Here is a 7,641-nt window from a genome sequence, read left to right on the forward strand (position 1 = left end):
ACCTCCAGGCGCGTATCCATTGTCTCTCGAGATAAGGAGGCCCAAAAGAAAAAGAATGAACCCGGCCAGGTGTTCGATTTAGATGTAGGTGAGCACTTTGGCGATAGTGACACAATTCGGTTAGGTTTACCTTAGCGATGGGCAGGGACAGGTATATACCGCAGGGCAAGAATTATAGCTGGGGGAAAGGAAATTATGACGCGATTAGGCAAGATTTAGGATGTGTAGGATGGGGAAGGAAACTGCAGGGGATGGGCACAAACGAAATGTGGAGCTTATTCAAGGAGCAGCTAATGCGTGTCCTTGATAAGTATGTACCTGTGAGGCAGGGAGGAAGTTGTCGAGCGAGGGAGCCGTGGTTTACTCAAGAAGTTGAAGCGCTTGTCAAGAGGAAGAGGGCGGCTTATGTTAGGATGAGACGTGAAGGCTCAGTTAGGGCGCTTGAGAGTTACAAGCTAGCCAGGAAGGATCTAAAGGGAGGGCTAAGAAGAGCAAGGAGAGGACACGAGAAGTCATTGGCGGATAGGATCAAAGAAAACCCTAAGGCTTTCTATAGGGAAATCAGGAATAAACGAATGATAAGAGTTAGAACAGGGCCAATCAAGGATAGTAGTGGAAAGTTGTGTGCGGAATCAGAGGAGATAGGGGAAGCGTTAAATGAATATTTTTCGTCAGTATTTACAGTAGAGAAAGAAAATGTTGTCGAGGAGAATACTGAGATACAGACGACTAGGCTAGATGGGATTGAGGTTCACAAGGAGGAGGTGTTAGCAATTTTGGAAAGAGTGAAAATAGATAAGTCCCCTGGGCCAGATGGGATTTATCCTAGGATTCTCTGGGAAGCCAGGGAGGAGATTGCAGAGCCGTTGTTGTTGATCTTTAAGTCGTCATTGTCGACAGGAGTAGTGCCGGAGGACTGGAGGATAGCAAATGTTGTCCCCTTGTTCAAGAAGGGGAGTAGAGACAGCCCTGGTAATTATAGACCTGTGAGCCTTACTTCGGTTGTGGGTAAAATGTTGGAAAAGGTTATAAGAGACAGGATTTATAATCATCTTGAAAAGAATAAGTTCATTTGCGATCGTCAGCACGGTTTTGTGAAAGGTAGGTCGTGCCTCACAAACCTTATTGAGTTTTTCGAGAAGGTGACCAAACAGGTGGATGAGGGTAAAGCCGTGGATGTGGTGTATATGGATTTCAGTAAGGCGTTTGATAAGGTTCCCCACGGTAGGCTATTGCAGAAAATACGGAAGTATGGGGTTGAAGTTGATTTAGAGCTTTGGATCAGAAATTGGCTAGCTGAAAGAAGACAGAGGGTGGTGGTTGATGGCAAATGTTCATCCTGGAGTTTAGTTACTAGTGGTGTACCGCAAGGTTCTGTTTTGGGGCCACTGCTGTTTGTCATTTTTATAAACGACCTGGATGAGGGTGTAGAAGGGTGGGTTAGTAAATTTGCGGATGACACGAAGGTCGGTGGAGTTGTGGATAGTGTCGAAGGGTGTTGTAGGGTACAGAGGGACATAGATAAGCTGCAGAGCTGGGCTGAGAGATGGCAAATGGAGTTTAATGCGGAGAAGTGTGAGGTGATTCACTTTGGAAGGAGTAACAGCAATGCAGAGTACTGGGCTAATGGGATGATTCTTGGTAGTGTAGATGAGCAGAGAGATCTTGGTGTCCAGGTACATAAATCCCTGAAAGTTGCTACCCAGGTTAATAGGGCTGTTAAGAAGGCATATGGTGTGTTAGCCTTTATTAGTAGGGGGATCGAGTTTCAGAGCCACGGGGTCATGATGCCGCTGTACAAAACTCTGGTGAGGCCGCACCTGGAGTATTGCGTGCAGTTCTGGTCACCGCATTATAGGAAGGATGTCGAAGCTTTGGAAAGGGTGCAGAGGAGATTTACTAGGATGTTGCCTGGTATGGAAGGAAGGTCTTACGAGGAAAGGCTGAGGGACTTGGGGTTGTTTTCGTTAGAGAGAAGGAGGAGGCGAGGTGACTTAATAGAGACATACAAGATAATCAGAGGGTTAGATAGGGTGGATAGTGAGAGTCTTTTTCCTCGGATGAGGATGGCAAACACGAGGGGACATAGCTTTAAGTTGAGGGGTGAAAGATATAGGACAGATGTCAGAGGTAGTTTCTTTATGCAGAGAGTAGTAGGGGCGTGGAACGCCCTGCCTGCAACAGTAGTAGACTCGCCAAATTTAAGGGCATTTAAGTGGTCATTGGATAGACATATGGATGAAAATGGAATAGTGTAGGTCAGATGATCGGCGCAACATCGAGGGCCGAAGGTCCTGTACAGCGCTGTAATATTCTAATTCTAATTCTAATTCTAATAGGACAATCCCCTCATCCCAGGGACTAATTTAGTGAACATTTGCTGCACCGCCTCCAATGCACATATATCCTTTCTTAAGTGTGCAGACCAAAAATTCACACTGTATTCCAGATGTGGTCTCACCGAAATCCTGTACAATTGTAGCAAACTTCTTTATTCCTGTATTCTAATCCCCTCGCAATAAAGGCCAACACGCCATTTGCCTTCCTAATTGCTTGTTGTACCTGCATGCTAACTTTCTGTATTCCTTGTGCAAGAACACTCAAGTCTCTTTGAACACCAACAGTTACAAGTTTCACACCTTTTATCAAATATTCTACTTTTCTATTCTTATGACCAAAGTGAAGAACTTCACACTTCCCTACATTATACTCCATCTACCATCTTCTTGCCCACTCACTGAACTTGTCTATATCTCTTTGCAGCCTCTCTATGTCCTCCCACAGCTTCCCTTTCCACCTACCTTTGTATCATCAGCAAACTTAGATACATTGCTCTCTGTCTCTACATCTAAGTCATTAATTTAGATTGTAAATAGCTGAGACCCCAGCACTTATCCTTGCGACACTCCATTATTCACTGCCTGCCAATCTGTTTATACCCACTCTTTGCTTCCTGTCCATTAACCAATCCTCTATCCATGCTAATATATTACCCACAATTCCATGAGTCCCTTATCTTCTCTATTAACCTTTTATGTAGCACCTTATTGAATGCCTTTTGGAAATCCAGGAATATGACTAGTTTCCCTTTACCCTGCTAGTTACATCCTCAAAAAACTCTCATAAATTTGTCAAACAAGATTTCCCTTCAGGAAAATCATGTTGACTTGTTTGAATGCTTTTCTCAATGCATTGTTCAGACTTCCTGCATTTTCCCAAGGACTGATATTAGGCTAACTGGCCTGTAGTTCACAGTTTTCTCTCTCCCTCCTTTCCTGAAAAGCAGTGTAACATTTGCCAACTTCCAATCTGATGGAAATTTTCTGACCCCCTCCCACACCCATTGCAATATTACAGGGAACGGGGTTGGGGGGAAACAGCCTGTCTGCCCCAGGCCAATCAAGGCCCTTAATTGGCCAACTAACAGCCACTTATGGGCCTCCTCTCTCTGCTGCAGGTATTTTATCCTCGGTTGGGTTGGGGGCGGGGAGGCAGTGTGGCAAAGGCACCAAGAACCCTGCCTGATAAAACCAGGCATCTTTCTTGCGGGCTGCGGGGGGGTCCTCCTGACTAGGCACCCTGTTCCCCATGGAGGGCCACCCTCAAAGCTCCAACCGCCCCCATTGGGCACCCCCGGACCCTGTACCTGACCCCCCATTGCCTCAGACTTAAAGGTAACATTATATATTCTATCAGAACAGACTGAATGACAAATAACATAGCACTCCACAAAACTATAGTGTTAGAGTGACAGATATTGTCTCAGTTATTTATTGCAGCCTGAGCTACACATTATATGCCAATCTAAAATCACATACAGTTTCAGACTGAGATACAGTATTTATTCCATAAATGCAAAATGAGCTATATGTTCCACAGGAGTTCATACTATTGAACAAGCCTGGGCTCTTTTCTCTAAGTGGTCACCTTATAGAAGCATTGAATAATATGAAGGGTTTCGTTAGGGTAGAGGTAGAGATGTTTCCCACTTGTGGTGGAGTCCAAAGCTGTCGATATGAAATAGTCAGTAATAAATTAAATAAATATCTCAGGAGAATCTTCTTTACCCTGTTTTGACAGCACTTGAGCTGCTGAACATTGTTACATTTAACATCAAGCTAAATGATTAAATGAGGCAGAAACAATTTGAGAGATTTGCTGATAGGATTAGATGAAGTAGGGTTGGAGTAACCTCATTGGAACTACCAGCACTTGGGCAGAAAAGCCTGTCTCTGTGCTGTAAATACTATGTAATTTTGTGTAGAGTGAATCCAGAATGACAAACTAACCCAGAGATGAATGGCTACTGAATGCATCCCACACACAGGCAGTACCAGAGACTGAAAGATACTGTACAAAACCCACACTCACAGGCAGTACCAGAGACTGACATGCTGAACAAAACTCACACTCACAGGAAGTACCAGAGACTGACAGATACTGAACAAAACCCACACTCACAGGCAGTACCAGAGACTGACAGATACTGAACATAACCTCCACTCACAGGCAGTACCAGAGACTGACAGATACTGAACAAAACCCACACTCACAGGCAGTACCAGAGACTGACAGATACTGAACAAAACCCACACTCACAGGAAGTACCAGAGACTGACAGATACTGAACAAAACCCACACTCACAGGCAGTACCAGAGACTGACAGATACTGAACAAAACCCACACTCACAGGAAGTACCAGAGACTGACAGATACTGAACAAAACCCACACACACAGGCAGTACCAGAGACTGACAGATACTGAACATAACCTACACTCACAGGCAGTGCCAGAGACTGACAGACATTGAACATAACCTACACTCACAGGCAGTACCAGAGACTGACAGATACTGAACAAAACCCACACTCACAGGCAGTACCAGAGACTGACAGATACTGAACAAAACCCACACTCACAGGAAGTACCAGAGACTGACAGATACTGAACAAAACCCACACTCACAGGCAGTACCAGAGACTGACAGATACTGAACATAACCTGCACTCACAGGCAGTGCCAGAGTCTGACAGACATTGAACATAACCTACACTCACAGGCAGTACCAGAGACTGACAGATACTGAACAAAACCCACACTCACAGGAAGTACCAGAGACTGACAGATACTGAACAAAACCCACACTCACAGGCAGTACCAGAGACTGACAGATACTGAACATAACCTACACTCACAGGCAGTGCCAGAGACTGACAGACATTGAACATAACCTACACTCACAGGCAGTACCAGAAACTGAAAATATTGAACAAAAAGTACACACGCGGACAGTACCTGAGACTGACAGATACTGAACAAAACACACACTCACAGGCAGTACCAGGGACTGACAGATGTTATGTCCATCCCAAATTCACAACAGAAAAAATAACTGAGAGATCCAACAGAAATGCAACACTTACATATGATACCAGTGACTTAAAGGTACAGAATTAATCGCACTCTCAAATATAGTGCATGTGACTGGGATACAGAATGAGTCTATACTGACACATAGTACCAGGGAATGACAGATACAGAATGAATCACACAGTCACATACAGCAACAGGGACATTTTGGCACAGCATGAATCTGACAGTCGTGTACAGAAACAGAGGCTGACAGATATCAAATGAAACCCACACACACATACAGTGACACTGAGAGCTATAACATATATGCCACATTCATATATAGTACCAGAGATTGACAGATACAGAATGAATTCCACACACACAAACAGTTCCAGAGCCTTATACATTCAGAGTGAATATGACACTTTGTACCAGAGACTGACCAATGCAGCATGAATCCCACACTCCCACGCAGTAATAGAGACTGACAGATAGCCACAAATAAAGAATGATTCTCATTCTCATGTACAGGACAACAGACTGATTTGCCACAATGGTGTCTCTAATCTTTGGGCAAACTCAGTGTAATAACAACTCATCTCCATTCCCAGTATTTCTAAATCCCACCTGTCCTCCATAATCTGAACAATTATTGCATGTCGTGTTGACTGTCTGATCTGTAAACTGCACTGGATCACAGATTGCTGACATTTGCTAGCTGAAAGTGAGAACTGCAAAATAGAAGCAGAAATTGGCACAGCCTGCCAGGGTTAATAAACAGGTAATGTGAGGTAATAAACTTTGTAATAAACTCATATTGCTTCACGTTTTTATCCTGAAAATAAAAGTAATCAATTCTTAATAAAAATGTTTACTATATTGATCTGATATTTGTAAATGTGCCCTGTTATATATTACACTACATTGAGCAGTATTTCTGTCTGATTTTTCAGGATACTATTTGCATTACTTCAAATAAAGAAAACATAACTACACAAAGAACTGAGCACAATGCTGAAAGTTTCACAGCAAACAGTCAAAAGGGAAAGAGATAACATATAGAAAGAAAAAAAGCTAAAATACTGAAAACACTCAGCCAGTCCGGAAGCAACTGTGGAGAAGAGAAGCTCGGGTTAATGGTCCAGTTCTGTGACCCTTCTATAGACCTGAAACATTGCTCCTCCCTTCCTCTCTCCACAGATACTGCTGGAACTGCTGAGTGTTTCCAGAATCTTCTGTTATTCAGATTTCTAGCGGCTGCAGTATTTCTCTTTTTGAAGAATAAAACAATCCCTGGGAGGGAATGAAAGTTTACATAAGAAATAAGAGCAGGAGTGGCCACTCTGCCCATCGAAATAGTTCCACCATTCAATAAGATAACAGCTGATCTCCTCCCTCAACTCCATCTTACCACACTGGCACAGCCCCCTTGATTCCCTTAATATCCAAAAACCTATCGATTTCTCTTGAATATACACAATGATTGAGGATCCAGAGCTCTCTGGGATACAGAATTCCAAAGATTCATAACCCTTTGACTGAAAAGAAAATCTCCTCTTCTTAATCAAATATGACCAAGCCCTTTATCCTGAGACTGTAACCCTTCATTCTAGATTGCCCAGCTAGAGGAAACATCCTCCCAGCATTTACCATGTCAAGCCACTGAGCATTTTATCTGCCAGTGAGATTACCTCTCACTCTACTGAGTTCTGGGGAATAGAGGCCTAGTCTATTCAATCTCTTCTCATAGGACAATCCCCTCATCCTAGGAAGCAGCCTAGTGGCACGTCTCTGTACTCCCTCTAAGGAAAGTATATCCTTCCTTAGATAAGGGGACCAAAACTGCACAGCACTCCAAGTGTGATCTCACGCTGTATAATTGCAATAAATACTCATACTCTAATCTCATTGCAATAAAGACAAACATATCATTTGCTTTCCTAATTGGTTGAGTACCTGCACGTTAACTTTCTGTGATTCCTGGACAAGGACAATCGGGTCCCTCTGAATGTAAACATTTCCCATTCTCTCACTAATTTCAAAAATGTTCTGCTTTGCTGTTTTAGATTAGAGATACAGCACTGAAACAGGCCCTTCGGCCCACCGAGTCTGTGCCGAACATCAACCACCCATTTATACTAATCCTACACTAATCCCATATTCCTACCAAACATCCCCACCTGTCCCTATATTTCCCTCCCACCTACCTATACTAGTGACAATTTATAATGGCCAATTTACCAATCAACCTGCAACTCTTTTGGCTTGTGGGAGGAAACCGGAG

This window comes from Heterodontus francisci, unplaced genomic scaffold, assembly GCF_036365525.1.
Source record: "Heterodontus francisci isolate sHetFra1 unplaced genomic scaffold, sHetFra1.hap1 HAP1_SCAFFOLD_184, whole genome shotgun sequence".
NCBI classification, from domain to species: Eukaryota; Metazoa; Chordata; class Chondrichthyes; order Heterodontiformes; family Heterodontidae; genus Heterodontus; species Heterodontus francisci.